The following is a 20,063-nucleotide window of genomic DNA, read 5'->3' on the forward strand; positions in this document are numbered from 1 at the left end:
AAATTTTTTTAAATAAAAAAAATAATAAAAATTATGTAAGAAATTAATTCACACTACCATCACGCCTATTGTAAGCAGAAGTACTTCACATACTAGCCATATTATTTTCATTTCTAATTGTTTTATCAATATACGTTGTCATTCTCAAAAATGGTGAATAAATTTCTACTTTCTCCTCCTTTGATATCTTCCCTCAAAAACTGTGTAATTAAATTTAGAAATACTATAAAAATTAGAAAGTAATCAATAATCACATGCAAGTGAAATAAAATGATAAAACAAAAAAAGATCTCCTTATTTTTCCTGAATTAGTGTGTCAGTATCAGGACATGAAGATATTTGTTCTGGACCTGGCTCTGCCACTGAATGCCTGCATCCTTGTGTAAATCACTTAAATTTCCTCGGGTTCATTTTCTTTTCAATGAAGAAAATAATGCAGGTCTTGCTCTCTTCATATGACCCCCATTAAAGTCTAAAATCTGTGGGAAGATTCCTTATCAATTTAACTAGTTGTATTTAGGATTCACAACTTTTGTCTAGTAGTATCATTCCTAAAAATTTTTCCTATGGAATGATCAAATTGAAAAGAAAAACACTAGGGGCACCTAGGTGGCTCAGTTGGTTAAGCGGCTGACTTCAGCTCAGGTCTGTTCTCACCCTTTGTGAGTTCAAGCCCCACACCGGGTTCTGTGCTGATGGCTCTGAGCCTGGAGCCCGCTTTGGATTCTGTGTCTCTCTCTCTCTCTGACCCTCCCCCACTCACACTCTGTCTCTGTCTCTGTCTCTCTCAAAAATAAACAAACACTAAAAAAGAAAAAGAAAAAGAAAAAACACCAAAGCACAATCTATGGGAAAATAAAAAGTTAAGATGGACTTCATTAAAACTTAAAACTTGTACCTGCAAAGGACACTATTAAAGGACATATACCAAAATATACAACGACCTTTTATAATACAACAATAAGAAAGCAAATAATCCAATTTAAAAATGGGCAGAAGATCTGACTGGATACATCAAAGAAGATATAAAGATGGCAAATATGCATACTAAAACTTTCTCAGAATCATATGTGATATTAAAACAACAATAAGATGCTGTAACACATATATTAGAGTGGGCTAAAATGCAAACATGAATAACACCAAATTTGGCCAGGATATAGAACAATGAGGCTTCTCATTAATTGTGAGTGGTATTGAAAATGGTATATAGGCAGTTTGGAAGACAAAGCTAACAAGTTTTATCCTGCAATCCAGCAATCACCCTCCATAGTATTTTCATAACCAAATGAATTGAAAATTTATGTGCACACAAAAACCTTCACATTAATGTTAATAGCAGCTTTACTCATAATTATCAAAATTTGGAAGCAACCAGTGTGCCAGATTGGTTCAGTTGGTTAAATGTCCGACTTGGCTCAGCTCATGAGCTCGTGGTTCGTGAGTTCGAGCCTCGCATCAGGCTCTGTGCTGACCACTCAGAGCCTGGAGCCTGCTTCAGATTCTGTGTCTCTCTCTCTCTCTGTCCCTCCCCTGCTCATGCTCTGTCTCTGTCTCTCTCAGATAAATAAACATTAAAATTTTTTTTCATTTTTTTTAATCTCTATTTATTTTTGAGGGAGAGAGAGAGACAGAGCATGAGCAGGGGAGGGCCAGAGAGAGGGGAGACACAGAATCCAAAGCAGGCTCCAGGCTCCAAGCTGTCAGCACAGAGCCCGACTCAGGCCTCGAACCCACAGCTGTGAGATCATGACCTGAGCCAAAGTCGGACGCTTACCCAACTGAGCCACCCAGGCGCCCCTAAAAAAAATAAAAAAAAAAACTTGGAAGCAACCAAGATGCCCTTCAATAGGTAAATGGATAAACTATGGTATATCTCTACCAAAAATATTATACAGTAATATAAAAAGTTAACTAGCAAGCCATAAAAAGAATAGACGAAATTTAAATGCATATAGCTAGGTGAAGGAAGCCAGTCTAAGAGTTCATGCTGTATGATTTCAACTACATGATTTCAGAAAAGGCAAAACTCTAGAGAAGTGACAAGAGAAGAGTTTGCCAGGGTGCCTAGGTGGCAGTTGAGTCCAACTCTTGACTTCAGCTCAGGTCATGATCTCACAGTCCATGAATTCAAGCCCCACATTGGGCTCTGCCCTGACTGTGGAACCTGCGTGGAATTCTCTCTCTCTGCCCCTCCTCTGCTCATGCTCTCTCTCATTTTCTCTCTCTCTATTTCTCTCTCAAAAAATTAATCAACACATAAAAAAAAAAAAAAGTTGCCAAAGTGTAGGGGAAGGGAGTGACAGATGAATAGGTTGAGCACAGAGTGTATTTAGATCAGTGAACTACTCTTTAAAATACTGTAATGGCATTTTTAAAACCCATACAACTGTACAACATGAGACAAACCTTAATATAAACTATGAACATCATTTTGCAGTAATATATCAATTTTGGTTCATTGTTTTTTACAAATGTATGAAACTAATGCAAGATGTTAATAATAGAGAAAACTGGGAGGGGACAGTGTACATTAAGAACTCAACTTTCTGCTTAATTTTTCTGTAAACCTAAAACTACTCTAAAAAATAAAGTCTAGGGACACTAGATGGTTCAGTCAGTTAAACATCTGACTCTTGTTTTCAGCTCAGGTCATGATCTCATGGTTCATGGGTTTAAGCTGCATATTGGGTTCAGAGCCTGCTTAGGATATTCATATTCATTCACTCATTCATTCTCTCTCTCTCTCTCTCTCTCTCCACCACAAAATAAACTTAATAAAAGTCTACTAATTTTAAGAAAACATACATCAAAATATAGTTCAGCTGTCTTTTCAAAGTATTAATTGCAAATAGCAAAATTCCAATAATTTTCCAAATTTATTTTGATGTTATATAAATGTGATTACATATTAGATCTCCATGAAAATCAAATTCATAACTATTACTCTGAGTAAATGTTTAAAATACAACTTGAAGATAAACCATTGAATGGTTTTATAATCAATTATAACATAAAACACTTGTGCATTGTCTGAAAATGGTATCAAAATTTAATTATATTAGGGTTATAACATGTTATATTATAAAAAACTTAATAAACACAAATTAATGCTATAGTAAGTTTCCTTCTAACATTCTACTTTCGGGTAATTATAGACCAGGCATCTGCAAAAATAGTACACACTCCTTCCCAGATTTTCTTAAAGGTGAAATCTTATATAACTGTAATATAATATCAAAAACAGGAAATTGATATTGACACAATATTGTTAACTAAGCTATAGATCTAACCCAATTTTTTTGAGATGCATTTATTGGTATGCATTGGTGTGCATGCATGGTTCTGTGCAATTTTATCCCAAGAATAGATCCATGTAACCATCACCACAATCATGACACAGAACTTCAACATCACAAAGACACTTGTGCTATTTGCTACATGTTAGTTCTACCTGTCCCCCTACTCCTGTCTTGTTTTCTGGCAAGTACTAATCTCTTCTTCATCTCTATAGATTTGTCATTCCTAAATATGATAGATATGTCATCATACAATATGAAACCTTTTGAGACAGACTTTTTTTCATTAGGCATGTTTTTGAGATCCATGTAGGTTTTTACATGTCTCAATAATCATTTTTATTGCTCGATAGTATTCTACTGTATAGATATCCTATAATTTATTTAAGCATGCACCTTTTGAAGGACATTCATGTTGTTTACAAGTTTTGTTATTACAAATAAAGCTACTTTAAACAATCACATACAGTCTTTTATGTGTGTCTTTACTTTTATTTTTGTTTAAGGTCAGGTTTATTTAGGTATAATGCACATATAATAACACACAAATCTTAAGTATACAATTGATGAGGCTTGACAAACATCTATTTATATAATCCCCATCATGATCATAATATTGACTATCTTTATCAATTCCAAAGATTTCCGTATGTCCTTTTGCATTTATGTATTTTTTTATTTTCTTTAATGTTTGTTTATTTTTGAGAGTGTAAAACAGAGCATGAGGGGGGAGGGGCAGAGAGACAGGGAGACACAGAATCTGAAGCAGGCCCCAGACTCTGAGCTGTCAGCACAGAGCCCAACACAAACCAAGATCATGACCTGAGCAGAAGTCAGATGCTTAACCAACTGAGCCACCGAGGAGCCCCTATGTCCTTTTGTATGGAATCTCCTCACTTCAATCCCAATCCCTAGCACCATTCATGTGTTTTCTAATATTAAACTTGTGTTCTTTTTTAGAATTTATCAATAAAATTGTACAGTATTTAATCTTTAGTGCTTGGCTTTTCATGCTCACCAAAATTCTTTTCAAATTCATCCATCTTGTAACAGTAGCTTTTCCTTGTTGAGTAGGATTTTATTGTCAGTGTGCCACTAATTTCTTATCAGTTTATGAGCATTTGAACTGTTTCCAATTCTTTGATATTAATAATAAATTGCTATGAAAATTCAATGAGCCTTTGTGTGAATCATTTTTCATTTATCTTATCTAACTATCTAAGAATGTGACTCTTAGGTTACAGGTGTGTTTACATTTAAAAAACCACAAGCTTTCTTTCTTTCCTTCTTTCTTTCTTTCTTTCTTTCTTTCTTTCTTTCTTTCTTTCTTAATATAATTTACTGTCAAGTTAGCTAACATACAGTGTATATGGTGTGCTCTTGGCTTTGGAGGTAGATTCGCATGATTCATTGCTTACATAGAACACCCAATGATAATCCCAACAAGTGCCCTCCTCAATACCCATCACCCATTTTCCCCTCTTTACTGCCACTCTCCCCATCAACCCTGAGTTTGTTCTCTGTATTTAAGAGTTTCTCGGATTCCCGGAAGATGGCGGCTTAGGAGGACGCTGGGCTCACTGCGCGTCCTGCTGATCACTTAGATTCCACCTACACCTGCCTAACTAACCCAGAAAACCACCAGAGGATTAGCAGAACTGAGTCTCCGGAGCCAATCGCAGACGAGAGGCCCACGGAAGAGGGTAGGAAGGGTGGCGAGGCGGTGCGCGCTCCACGGACTGGCAGGAGGGAGCCGGGGCGGAGGGGCAGCCTGCCGGCCAAGCAGAGCCCCCGAGTCTGGCTGGCAAAAGTGGAGGGGCCCAACGGACTGTGTTCCCACAGCAAGCACGACTTAGCCTCTGGGAGGTCATAAGTTAACAGCTCTGCTCAGAAAGCGGGAAGGCTGAAGGACAAAGGGAGGGAGAGTTGCTGAGCCCCCAGACGACAGAGCTCAGCTTGGCGGGGAACAAAGGCACTCGCCAGCACCATCTCCCTCGTCCATCCCCCAGCCAAAATCCCATAGGGAACCAGTTCCTGGCAGGGAACTTGCTCCCTCCGCAAAAACACCCAACTCTGTGCTTCTGTGGAGCCAAACCTCCAGCAGCGGATCTGACTCCCTCCGGCTGCCACAGGGCCCCTCCTGAAGTGGATCACCTAAGGAGAAGCCAGCTAAGCCTGCCCCGCCTGCCCCCGTGCACCTTGCCTACCCACCCCAGCTAATACACCAGATCCCCAGCACCACAAGCCTGGCAGTGTGCAAGTAGCCCAGATGGCCATGCCACCCCACAGTGAATCCCGCCCCTAGGAGAGGGGAAGAGAAGGCACACACTAGTCTGACTGTGGCCCCAGCGGTGGGCTGGGGGCAGACATCAGGTCGGACAGCAGCCCCGCCCACCAACTCCAGTTATTCACCATAGCACAGGGGAAGTGCCCTGCAGGTCCTCACCACGCCAGGGACTATCCAAAATGACCAAACAGAAGAATTCCCCTCAGAAGAATCTCTAGGAAATAACAACAGTTAACGAACTGATCAAAAAGGATTTAAATAATATAACAGAAAGTGAATTTAGAATAATAGTCATAAAATTAATCGCTGGGCTTGAAAACAGTATACAGGACAGCAAAGAATCTCTTGCTACAGAGATCAAGGGACTGAGGAACAGTCACAAGGAGCTGAAAAACACTTTAAACGAAATGCAAAACAAAATGGAAACCACGACGGCTCGGATGGAAGAGGCAGAGGAGAGAATAGGTGAACTAGAAGATAAAGTTATGGAAAAAGAGGAAGCTGAGAGAAAGAGAGATAAAAAAATCCAGGAGTATGAGGGGAAAATTAGAGAACTAAGTGATACACTAAAAAGAAATAATATACGCATAATTGGTATGCCAGAAGAGGAAGAGAGAGGGAAAGGTGCTGAAGGGGTACTTGAAGAAATACTAGCTGAGAACTTCCCTGAACTGGGGAAGGAAAAAGGCATTGAAATCCAAGAGGCACAGAGAACTCCTTTCAGACGTAACTTGAATCGATCTTCTGCACGACATATCATAGTGAAACTGGCAAAATACAAGGATAAAGAGAAAATTCTGAAAGCAGCAAGGGATAAACGTGCCCTCACATATAAAGGGAGACCTATAAGACTCGTGACTGATCTCTCTTTTGAAACTTGGCAGGCCAGAAAGAATTGGCACGAGATTTTCAGGGTGCTAGACAGCAAAAATATGCAGCCGAGAATCCTTTATCCAGCAAGTCTGTCATTTAGAATAGAAGGAGAGATAAAGGTCTTCCCAAACAAACAAAAACTGAAGGAATTCGTCACCACTAAACCAGCCCTACAAGAGATCCTAAGGGTGACCCTGTGAGACAAAGTACCAGAGACATCACTACAAGCATAAAACATACAGACATCACAATGACTCTAAACCCGTATCTTTCTATAATAACACTGAATGTAAATGGATTAAATGCGCCAACCAAAAGACATAGGGTATCAGAATGGATAAAAAAACAAGACCCATCTATTTGCTGTCTACAAGAGACTCATTTTAGACCTGAGGACACCTTTAGATTGAGAGTGAGGGGATAGAGAACTATTTATCATGCTACTGGAAGCCAAAAGAAAGCTGGAGTCGCCATACTTATATCAGACAAACTAGACTTTAAATTAAAGGCTGTAACAAGAGATGAAGAAGGACATTATATAATAGTTACAGGGTCTATCCATCAGGAAGAGCTAACAATTATAAATGTCTATGCGCCGAATACCGGAGCCCCCAAATATATAAAACAATTACTCATAAACAGAAGCAACCTTATTGATAAGAATGTGGTAATTGCTGGGGACTTTAACACCCCACTTACAGAAATGGATAGATCATCTAGACACACGGTCAATAAAGAAACAAGGGCCCTGAATGAGACATTGGATCAGATGGACTTGACAGATATATTTAGAACTCTGCATCCCAAAGCAACAGAATATACTTTCTTCTCGAGTGCACATGGAACATTCTCCAAGATAGATCATATACTGGGTCACAAAACAGCCCTTCATAAGTTCACAAGAATTGAAATTATACCATGCATACTTTCAGACCACAATGCTATGAAGCTTGAAATCAACCACAGGAAAAAGTCTGGAAAACCTCCAAAAGCATGGAGGTTAAAGAACACCTTACTAAAGAATGAGTGGGTCAACCAGGCAATTCGAGAAGAAATTAAAAAATATATGGAAACAAATAAAAATGAAAATACAACAATCCAAATGCTTTGGGACGCAGCGAAGGCACTCCTGAGAGGAAAAGACATTGCAATCCAGGCCTATCTCAAGAAACAAGAGAAATCCCAAATACAAAATCTAACAGCACACCTAAAGGAAATAGAAGCAGAAAAGCAAAGACACCCCAAATCCAGCAGAAGAAGAGAAATAATAAAGATCAGAGCAGAAATAAACAATATAGAATCTAAAAAAAACTGTAGAGCAGATCAACGAAACCAAGAGTTGGTTTTTTGAAAAAATAAACAAAACTGACAAACCTCTAGCCAGGCTTCTCAAAAAGAAAAGGGAGAGGACCCAAATAGATAAAATCATGAATGAAAATGGAATTATTACAACCAATCCTTCAGAGATACAAACAATTATCAGGGAATACTATGAAAAATTATATGCCAACAAATTGGACAACCTGGAAGAAATGGACAAATTCCTGAACACCCACACTCTTCCAAAACTCAATCAGGAGGAAAGAGAAAGCTTGAACAGACCCATAACCAGCGAAGAAATTGAATCGGTTATCAAAAATCTCCCAACAAATAAGAGTCCAGGACCAGATGGCTTCCCAGGGGAGTTCTACCAGACGTTTAAAGCAGAGATAATACCTATCCTTCTCAAGCTATTCCAAGAAATAGAAAGGGAAGGAAAACTTCCAGACTCATTCTATGAAGCCAGTATTACTTTGATTCCTAAACCAGACAGAGACCCAGTAAAAAAAGAGAACTACAGGCCAATATCCCTGATGAATATGGATGCAAAAATTCTCAATAAGATACTAGCAAATCGAATTCAACAGCATATAAAAAGAATTATTCACCATGATCAAGTGGGATTCATTCCTGGGATGCAGGGCTGGTTCAACATTCGCAAATCAATCAACGTGATACATCACATTAACAAAAAAAAAAGAGAAGAACCATATGATCCTGTCAATCGATGCAGAAAAGGCCTTTGACAAATCCAGCACCCTTTCTTAATAAAAACCCTTGAGAAAGTCGGGATAGAAGGAACATACTTAAACATCATCAAAGCCATTTATGAAAAGCCCACAGCTAACATCATCCTCAACGGGGGAAAAACTGAGAGCTTTCTCCCTGAGATCAGGAACATGAGAGGGATGCCCACTCTCACCGCTGTTGTTTAATATAGTGCTGGAAGTTCTAGCATCAGCAATCAGACAACAAAAGGAAATCAAAGGCATCAAAATTGGCAAAGATGAAGTCAAGCTTTCGCTCTTTTCAGATGACATGATATTATACATGGAAAATCTGATAGACTCCACCAAAAGTCTGCTAGAACTGATACATGAATTCAGCAAAGTTGCAGAATACAAAATCAATGTACAGAAATCAGTTGCATTCTTATACACCAACAATGAAGCAACAGAAAGACAAATAAAGAAACTGATCCCATTCACAATTGCACCAAGAAGCATAAAATACCTAGGAATAAATCTAACCAAAGATGTAAAGGATCTGTATGCTGAAAACTATAGAAAGCTTATGAAGGTAATTGAAGAAGATTTAAAGAAATGGAAAGACATTCCCTGCTCATGGATTGGAAAAATAAATATTGTCAAAATGTCAATACTACCCAACGCTATCTACACATTCAATGCAATCCCAATCAAAATTGCACCAGCATTCTTCTCAAAACTAGAACAAGCAATCCTAAAATTCATATGGAACCACAAAAGGCCCCGAATAGCCAAAGGAATTTTGAAGAAGAAGACCAAAGCAGGAGGCATCACGATCCCAGACTTTAGCCTCTACTACAAAGCTGTCATCATCAAGACAGCATGGTATTGGCACAAAAACAGACACACAGACCAATGGAATAGAATAGAAACCCCAGAACTAGACCCACAAACGTATGGCCAACTCATCTTTGACAAAGCAGGAAAGCACATCCAATGGAAAAAAGACAGCCTCTTTAACAAATGGTGCTGGGAGAACTGGACAGCAACATGCAGAAGGTTGAAACTAGACCACTTTCTCACACCATTTACAAAAATAAACTCAAAATGGATAAAGGACCTAAATGTGAGACAGGAAACCATCAAAACCTTAGAGGAGAAAGCAGGAAAAGACCTCTCTGACCTTAGCCGTAGCAATCTCTTACTCGACACATCCCCAAAGGCAAGGGAATTAAAAGCAAAAGTGAATTACTGGGACCTTATGAAGATAAAAAGCTTCTGCACAGCAAAGGAAACAACCAACAAAACTAAAAGGCAACCAACGGAATGGGAAAAGATATTTGCAAATGACATATCGGACAAAGGGCTAGTATCTAAAATCTATAAAGAGCTCACCAAACTCCACACCCGAAAAACAAATAACCCAGTGAAGAAATGGGCAGAAAACATGAATAGACACTTCTCTAAAGAAGACATCCAGATGGCCAACAGACACATGAAAAGATGTTCAGCATTGCTCCTTATCAGGGAAATACAAATCAAAACCACACTCAGGTATCACCTCACGCCAGTCAGAGTGGCCAAAATGAACAAATCGGGAGACTATAGATGCTGGAGAGGATGTGGAGAAACGGGAACCCTCTTGCACTGTTGGTGGGAATGCAAATTGGTGCAGCTGCTCTGGAAAGCAGTGTGGAGGTTCCTCAGAAAATTAAAAATAGACCTACCTTATGACCCAGCAATAGCACTGCTAGGAATTTACCCAAGGGATACAGGAGTACTGATGCATAGGGGCACTTGTACCCCAATGTTCATAGCAGCACTCTCAACAATAGCCAAATTATGGAAAGAGCCTAAATGTCCATCAACTGATGATTGGATAAAGAAATTGTGGTTTATATACACAATGGAATACTACGTGGCAATGAGAAAAAATGAAATATGGCCTTTTGTAGCAACGTGGATGGAACTGGAGAGTGTGATGCTAAGTGAAATAAGCCATACAGAGAAAGACAGATACCATATGGTTTCACTCTTATGTGGATCCTGAGAAACTTAACAGGAACCCATGGGGGAGGGGAAGGAAAAAAGAAAAAAGACGTTAGAGTGGGAGAGAGCCAAAGCATAAGAGACTGTTAAAAACTGAGAACAAACTGAGGGTTGATGGGGGGTGGGAGGGAGGGGAGAGTGGGTGATGGGTATTGAGGAGGGCACCTTTTGGGATGAGCACTGGGTGTTGTATGGAAACCAATTTGTCAATAAATTTCATATATATATAAAAAAAAGAAATTGTGGTTTATATACACAATGGAATACTACGTGGCAATGAGAAAGAATGAAATATGGCCTTTTGTAGCAACGTGGATGGAACTAGACAGTGTGATGCTAAGTGAAATAAGCCATACAGAGAAAGACAGATACCATATGGTTTCACTCTTATGTGGATTCTGAGAAACTTAATAGAAACCCATGGGGGAGGGGAAGGAAAAAAAAAAAGAGGTTAGAGTGGGAGAGAGCCAAAGGATAAGAGACTGTTAAAAACTGAGAACAAACTGAGGGTTGATGGGGGGTAGGAGGGAGGGGAGGGTGGCTGATGGGTATTGAGGAGGGCACCTTTTGGGATGAGCACTGGGTGTTGTATGGAAACCAATTTGACAATAAATTTCATATATTGAAAAAAAAAAGAGTTTCTTATGGTTTGCCTTCTTCTCTGTTTGAAACTATTTTTCCCCTTCCCTCCCTCCATGGCCTTCTGTTAAGTTTCTCAAATTCCACATATGACTCATGATATATGCTATCTGTCTCTCTTTGACAGACTTATTTCACTTAGCATAAAACCCTCAAGTCCATCCACATTGTTGCAAATGGCAAGATTTCATTATTTCTCATTGCCAAGTAGTATTCCATTGTATATGTAAACCACATCTTCTTTATCCATTCATCAGTTGATAGACATTTGGGCTCTTTCCAAAATTTGGTTATTGCTGATAGGGCTGCTATAAATATTGGGGTACATGTGCCCGTATGAATCAGCACTCCTGTATCCTTTAGATAAATTCCTAGTAATGCCATTGCTGGTTTGTAGGATAATTCTATTTTTAACTTTGAGGAATCTCCACACTGTTTTCCAGAGTGGCTGCACCAGTTTGCATTCCCAGCAGCAGGTCAAGTGGGTTCCTTTTCTCCACATCCTCCCCAGCATCTGTTGTTTTCTGAGTTGTTGATTTTAACCACTTTGACTGGTGTAAGGTGGAATCTCAGTGTGGTTTTGGTTTGTATTTCCTTGATGATGAGTGATGTTGAGCATCTTTTCACGTGTCTGTTGGCCATCTGGATGTCTTCTTTGGAAAAGTGTCTATTCATGTCTTCTGCCCATTTCTTCACTGGATTGTGTTTTTTGGGTGTTGAATTCGGTAAGTTCTTTATAGATTATGGATACTAACCCTTTATCTGATGTCATACTCATACTGTTGGTTGCCTTTTAGTTTTAATTGTTTCCTTTGTAGTGCAGAAGCTTTTTATCTTGATGAGGTCCCAGTAGTTCATTTTTGTTTGCTTTTAATTCCCTTGTCTTTGGAAGGAGACTCATTAAGCAAGAAATTGCTGTGGCTGAGGTTAAAGAGGGTGTCCCCTGCCTTCTCCTCTAGGGTTTTGATGGTTTCCTGTCTCACATTTAGGTCTTTCATCCATTTTGAGTTAATTTTGTGTATGGTGTAAGAAAGTGGTCCAGATTCATTCTTCTGCATGTTGCTGTCCAGTTCTCCCAGCAACATATGCTAAAGAGACACTTTTTTCCATTGGATACTCTTTCCTGCTTTGTCAAAGATTAGTTGGCCATATATTTGTGGGTCCATTTCTGGGTTCTCTATTCTATTCCATTGGTCTATGTATCTGTTTTTGTGCCAATACCATACTGTCTTGATGGTTACAGCTTCCTAGTAGAGGGTGAAGTCTGGGATTGTGATGCCTCCCACTTTGGTGGTCTTTTTCAACATTACTTTGGCTATTCAGGGTCTTTTATGGTTCCATACAAGTGGATTAGATTGTTTGTTCTAGCTCTGAGAAGAAAGCCAGTGCAATTTTGATTGCGATTGCATTCAATTTGAGTTGCTTTGGATAGTATGTTCAGTTGTTCTGCATCTCTGTCAACACTTGACTTTGCTGGTTACTTTTATTTATTCTAATGAGTATGTAATGGTTTGTCAGTGGTTTTAATTTGAATTCCCTAGTGAGTAATGATGTTCAGCATCTTTTCATATGATTGTCATCTGTATATTTCATTTGGTGAAGTGACTATTGAAATCTTATGGCTGCTTTTTAAGTTTTAGAATTTTTTTTAAATAAATTTTACTTTTTAAAATAGTTTTAGATTTACAAAAAAAGAAACCTGTAATGACATTACAGAAAATTTCCATATATCCCACAGTTCCACCTATCATTAACATATTATATTAGTATGATCTCTGTGTCACAGTAAGCCAGTATTAATACATTATGCTTAACTAACGTCCACATTTTATTAAGATTTCCATGGTTTTTATCTAATGTCCTTTTACTGCTCCAGAATCCTAACCAAGACACTATATACATTTAGTTGTTACCATTATTTACCATTACATTTAGTTGTTAGGTTGCCTCAGGATCCTTTTGGCTGTGGCAGATTTTTTAGAATTGCCTTGTTTTTTTGACCTTGATAGTTTTGAACAGTACTGATAAGGTATTCTATTGAATGTCCCTCTATTGACATTGTCTAATCTATGTCTCATGATTAGACTGGGGTTTACTGAGGGGAAGACAACAGTAGTAAGGTGCCATATTCATTACCTCATACTAAGGGTACATATACTATCTACATAAATTATCACTTTTGATGTCGACTCTTATCCCTTAGCCAAGGTTGTATTAGATTTCTTCATTCTAAGTTTATCCCCTTACTTTTCTGTATTGCACTCTTATAAAGAAGTCACTACTCACAGCTTACACTTCAGTAATTGAGAGGTATGCTTCATCTCCTTCAGGGTAGAACATCCACGCAAATAATTGGGAACTAATCAGCATAGGAAATTTGCCTATTCTCCTTCAACTACTTATTAATCCATTCATTTCACTCATTGAATCATTTATATCATTATGGAATCAGATATTTACTTCATATTTTGGGTTATAATCCAACACACCTTCATTTGTTTTGTTGTTCAAATTGTCCCAACTTTGGCCTCTGGAAGCTCTTTCATTTGGCTCTGTGTCCCTTTGACATATTCTCATCATTATGCTTTTGTTTTTGTTTTTAAGTGCTCCATTACTTTCTGGCACTGTAAGATGCTCCAGCCTTATTTTGCATATTTCCTGCCATAATCCTAGGATCAGGCATTTCTGTAATGAAACTTGAATCTTTTCCCCATGAAATTGTCTTTGCCTTATTGTCAAAGATCAGTGGACCAGATTTGTGGCTCTATTTTGGGGTTCTCTATTCTGTTCCATTGATTGTATGTCTATTCTGTAACTAATATGTTTTTTTAATTCTTATTACTTTATGATAAAAATCATGAAATTGGGTAGCGTGTATCATCAAACTTTTTATTTTCCAGTATTTTGTTGGCTATTTTAAGCCTTTCGTCTATCCTATAAGCATTAGAATCAGTTTGCTTCTATCGACAAACCAGAATGCTGGCATTTTTATTGCCATTATATGAACTCCATAGGTCAAATTTGGAACAATTAATATCCTAAAAATATTGAGTCTTTAAATCCATGAACATGGAATACCTCCCTATTTATTTACATCTTTTTTTTAAATGTGTATTTATTTTTTGAAGGAAAGAGACAGATAGAGGAGGAGGCGGGGGAGGGGCTGAGAGAGAGAGGGACACACAGAATCCGAAGAAGGCTCCATCTCTGAGCTGTCACCACAGAGCCTGATGTGGGGATTGAACCCACGGACCGTGAGATCATGACCTGAGCTGAAGTCAGAGGCTCAACCAACTGAGCCACCCAGGCACCTCTAGATCAACCGTCTTTATCAAAGTTTTACAGTTTCTGCATAATGATTCTGTACATATTTTGTTAGAGTTATATTTAAGTACTGCTTTATTTTTAGTACTGTTTTAAAGGTTATTTATTTCAAGTTCCAAAATGTTCATTATTTTTATATAGGGAAGTAGTTGGCTTTTTGTATTAATCTAGTGTCCTGTGACTTTGATATATTAAATTGCCCATTGTGGGGTACCTGAGTGGCTCAGTCATTTGAGTGTCTGACTCTGGATTTTGGCTCAGGTCATGATCTTCCGGTTCATGGGATCAAGCCCTGTGTTGGGCTCCGCACTGACAATGTAGAGCCTGCTGGGGATTCTCTCTCTTCCTCTCTCTCTGCCCATTCCACTCCCCCTCTCTCAAAACAAACATTTAAAAAATAAATTGTCCATTTTAAGAATGAATCGAAACAGAAGAAATCAGAGATAGTTATGTTTGACAAAATATAAAAGGTCATTATACATGTGAAATAAAGTTCTATTCTAACTCATCATTTGTCTAATTGCCTACAAAGGAAAGGAAGCAAGTCATTCAAACATCACTGAGTGAGAACCTCCTACATATAGGATGCTGTCCTGGAAGTTTTTCAGGAACAAAACAAAACGAAAAAGTTATCCACATTATCAATGATTATACAGTTATCTTTTTAGCTAACATCAACTGCATGCTTACTATGTGTCAGGCATTACAGAGAGTGCTTTACATGCTACTTCATTCAATTTCCACCACATTCCTACAACTCTAGTCGAGTTCAAACAAAAGCACAATTCTAACTAAATTAAGTGAAATAAAATCAAAATAGGTAATTAAGAGATTTTAACATTTCAAGGCTCTGAAAGGTGTGGGTGAAAATGGATCAGGCACTATACACACACACACACACACACACACACACACACACACACACACAGTGCCTACTCTTCTTTACCCACTTCTCTTCATGTTTTGACTATTCTGTCACACTAAGAACAGATTCCTCCATATGGCAGAGACGGTGGATACTTATAGCTATCAAGGAGAGTCCCCATTGCATTTTCAAGCAGGGAAGTTCCAAGATAGTGTCCCTATTAACATTGATTGGGTCATATATCTATCCATTAACTAATTACCATCGGCAAAAGAACGAAGCTCCCTTATAGGCCAGTCCAGGTCCTGTACTCAACCTTAAAGGTCATAAAGTGGAGCCTCATGATTGGCAGCCCCCCCTGGAAATGAGTACTGGATGGGGGATTTTAAAAATCTAATGTCAGTTATAGGTAGGTATCATTTTATAGATGAGAACATGACGCTTAGTATTTATATAAGTTATTGAAAGTCATCTATGTAAAGTGCCAGAATGATATTTGATTTTTGTCTGATTCAATTATATACCCAAGGTCTAAATACCTAAGTTACATTGCCTTCCCCATTCCTGTTTTAGTAGTGCTTACAACCTATAGGGAAGAAAGAAGGAAGAAGAAGGAGAAGACCAAACTAGATAATCAATATAGGATAACAAGGTGACCCAGAATCTTCTCATCAGTCACAGAAGATATAATGATCAAGTAAGAGAATTGATAAAGAACTTCTTGGAGAAATGAAACTTAAAGTAAATTTTAAGAAGGATAAAGGATTGGTGAAGGGGAAAAAAAGAAAATATGAATCTATGTTTTTCTAGTTCCAGTTAGAACTTTATTTCTTGTCAAAATAGCATAGAGATTAGAAATTTAAAAAAAATGGATTCTAGGCTTAGCTACTGATTCATTTGTCACTATGGACAACTCATTCAGTCTGTAAGCTGTTTTTACTCATCTACAGCATATGGACACCAATATCTGCCTATTTGATGGATGTGTCATGAAATTCAAACTGGGGAGCAAGTATCAAAGCACACTGAAACCAATAAAAACTCTTCAAGTAAGAGCACTGTTTTTCATACTATATGCTTCCTCTTCTGCATAACATTGTCATCAACATTCTTTAGAAAATCCTAGAGAAATTAAATCCTTATTACAAAAGCAGGCTTTTTTGACAGGTAGCTGAAGGGGCAAATTTTATACCAGCTCATTTATCCCTTAACTATTAGTTTATCTTACTCTTTTAATCCGAGGGAGCTGTTTTTGCTAACCATTTCTCTTGTGAATTAAATTCTGTGCCTCGAGTATTTTTTTTCACTTCACCCAGATGAAATATTTATTTCTTTATGCTTTATAATCTTCAGCAAACAGGGATATCACACTTTCTCCACACTGATCATTAATTTCCCCTGAATCTTTTCCTGTGTAATTTAAGCCATGCTTTCATTTATTCTTATGGGAAATGTCTTTTTCCCCTCAAATACTTCTAATCCTCTTGGGGGACCCTCTTCCTATGCAATTCCAGGTGAGAATAAGGCACTGATTTATGCTGTCTGTATCCACAACCCTAAAGCAAAAAGTGAAATGCCTCATTTTATGAATAATTGGTTTGTTAAACAAACCCAGAGGCAATGAAAAAGATAATGAAATTTGTGTTTGATCTCATTTATTTTGACAGTTGCAAAAGTTCAAGTCCAATTATGCATGTTAATATTGGTAAGTAAAGGTACATAAAAAAATTAAGTCAAAAAAGATGCAAACTCACTAGTGCTCAAAAACCATTAAATTGTGACTATGTAGGATAGCACGTTTCTTATAATTTGGGGATGTATTTTTTCAAAATGTCCTGCACATTTCTTGTTTTTTTTTTCCCACAATAGGATAAACAGCCCAATGAAAACATTCTTTCAGGGAACCCACAAAGAGCGGCAGACTGCCCTTTGACCTCATAGCGATGCTGTTCCTGGACAGGATACCTGGATCTTAGAAAGAAAATGTCTGTTTTCTTCAGACTCAGTTTTTTTGGTTTGACTTAGAGAGAAAAGTGGTATTTTTAAAAAGGGATATAAGTATAGACTATAAATTAAATGAATAAGGTAAAAAAAATCAAGACAAGGATATAGAAATATTATTGAAACATTGTGATATAAACATAGAAAAATAAAAGAAATTACTAAAATGGTTATATCCAGGGAATGAGATTATAGCTAGGGTTCAGTAGAGTGGGAATTTTTCATCATAGAGCTTTTGGTACTATTTGGTTTGTTTTTATTATGGACATATTACTTTAGTGATGATATTAACAATGATACCAATAATATTAATAATGTTAGAAGAATTAAAGTTAGTAAGGAATAGCACTCAAGTCTACAAAATAATGAAGTCATAATTCACAATTATTAGTCTAATATAGCATCATAATACCTCTTTGAGTTACATAGGTCAGATTTATTATCCTACTATTCAGATTAAAAACTTAGGGTTCAAAAACATATGGATTTCTCCCAAAGTTATCTAGCAAGTTGGGAATAGGGAAACAGAGAGCCTGTCTCCTGAGTTACATTCTAGTGCTCTTTCCTGCTTATGAGATTGAAAAAGATGTTCCCAAGATTCTAATCACAAGACCAAGAGAGATTTAGTGCAAAGAGGAGCAGTGAAAATACCACTTCAGCCAAAGAAATATCAACTGAGAGTTGATAGTCAAAATCATTACCTGATTCAATAAAGTTTTAAATAATAAATGTGAAAGCAGTTGATCTATCTATACAGATCTGAGAAATTGCAAATAACTGGGCAGAACCCTGATATTTTTAAAGGTACACATTTTCTCATAAATCAGCCCTGACCAAACATACAAACACATTAACACACAAACACAAAAATGAGTGAACCATAGTCTGACATAATGGGGCAATGCTTTGATTGTAGATTTAGAGACTGTCATAAACAAGTACTACATTTCTTCCACTAAAGTAAGATCAGTATAAATGTATAAGCAAGTACGGAGTAGAACATGTCTACAAATATCAGTAATATGTCCTGAGCAACTCACATCATGCCCCCACTGCTCTTCCAGTCTGCCATGCCAATGAGGAGTCCTACTTGCATCTTTTCTATTCTGATTATGGTAAATATTTGAAGACATGTCCAGCAATAGGAAAATATCACAACAAGATATAACCCAAAGAATTTGGGTGGGTGATATTCAAGCAGAACAAAGTGGGAAGAACAGGAATAAAAACTCTGAATTGGGAAGCACAGATCTCATTGAAGAACAAGAGATAGTCAAGCTGGGTTGGAGCTTCAAGGGAGAGAGGAAGGGTGTGGGACTTCAGAGAGGGCCAGGGCCAGTTCCTAGAGGATACTATATGCCATGTTGATAAATTTCACTCTCCAAATGTCCCCATGGTTTACTCCCTTACCTCATGTGAAACAAGTCAGATGCACAGACTTTCCTTGACCACTACATCTAGAATAATAGGTTCACTCTACCACTCTTTATCTCTTTATCTTGTTACTCTCTCTACAACTCTTTACCATATATATCTTGTTTTATCGAAAAAAACATTGTTATTCCCCACTAGGTTGTAGACTCCAAGAAGATAGAATCTGTTTCTGTTTTGTTCACTACTATATCCCCAGTACCTAAAATAATGGAATGTATATAATAAGTGTTCTATAAATGTCTGGAAGATGAATGAATGAAAGAATTTGCTTTTGCTGTTGTAGCTGGGAGAATTGAGCAATTCATTCAGCCTCTCCATATTCACGTATACATACCTCACGGGGCTGTTGTGAGATCAAAGGACATGTATGTATTTACTCTGGGTCTGACACACAGTAAATTCTCAAAAAAAACAATAGATTTTAGAATCAGAGAGATGTAAAAAAAAAAAAAGAGAGAGAAGCAAAGAGTCAACCAAACTATGCATCCATTCTATTTTTCAGACACAGCACTTCCATTGATTTAAATAAGTCTCTGTCCAAATGTGAAAAAAAAAATCTCTTCTATCTTCATCAAGGAAAGAGACACAGAGAGAAATAAAAGAAAAAATGAAAGAAAAGCCTAAGAGTTTAGTGAGGGATACCACCAGAGTTTCACCTATTATTTTACAAAACCAAGCACGATAGTCCTGCCACAAGTTTTTCTTTCCCACAATAGTACATAAGATTCTGCATAGGAAGAGTGTGCTTGTGTATGTGATAACTCTGTGTGTGTAAACACCTAACTACAAAATCACATATAAAGTCAGTGGGAAAATTGAGACTTTTCCTCTCATCTTCAGTACACAGTAGAAACAACAAAAAATAAGCAAGTCTTTTTGGTTTTGCAAAATATCTTATTCCCGACTCTGAGGAGTTGGGTTTCAATTTATAGACATATTTGTTGCATGATTCCTATCCAATTAAAAAAATCAATAATGTAGCATTGATCAAAAAGACTCAAGCAGGATGCCCATGGATCAGAGAATCAAAAGCTTGAGGCTTCTAAAATATACTCAATTTTGAGGTTTATCTGCTTTGTCTATAACCCATAGCCTATTTGCCAAAAAGATTCAAAGTAGTTTAAGGAATACTTGCTTTTATAACAAAGTTGTGTTTTCCACTATCCCAAGTCTTTTGGGGGGGGGGGCGGAAGCCAGAAAGCCAGAGCTAACCCTGTTCATCCTATCCAAGTGCACTTGTGGATGTGGGAGAAGTGAGGGGGATG

This window comes from Lynx rufus, unplaced genomic scaffold (genome assembly GCF_022079265.1).
Source record: "Lynx rufus isolate CCGP_SWC_20201006 ecotype Redwood Valley unplaced genomic scaffold, mLynRuf1.p SCAF_11, whole genome shotgun sequence".
NCBI classification, from domain to species: domain Eukaryota; kingdom Metazoa; phylum Chordata; class Mammalia; order Carnivora; family Felidae; genus Lynx; species Lynx rufus.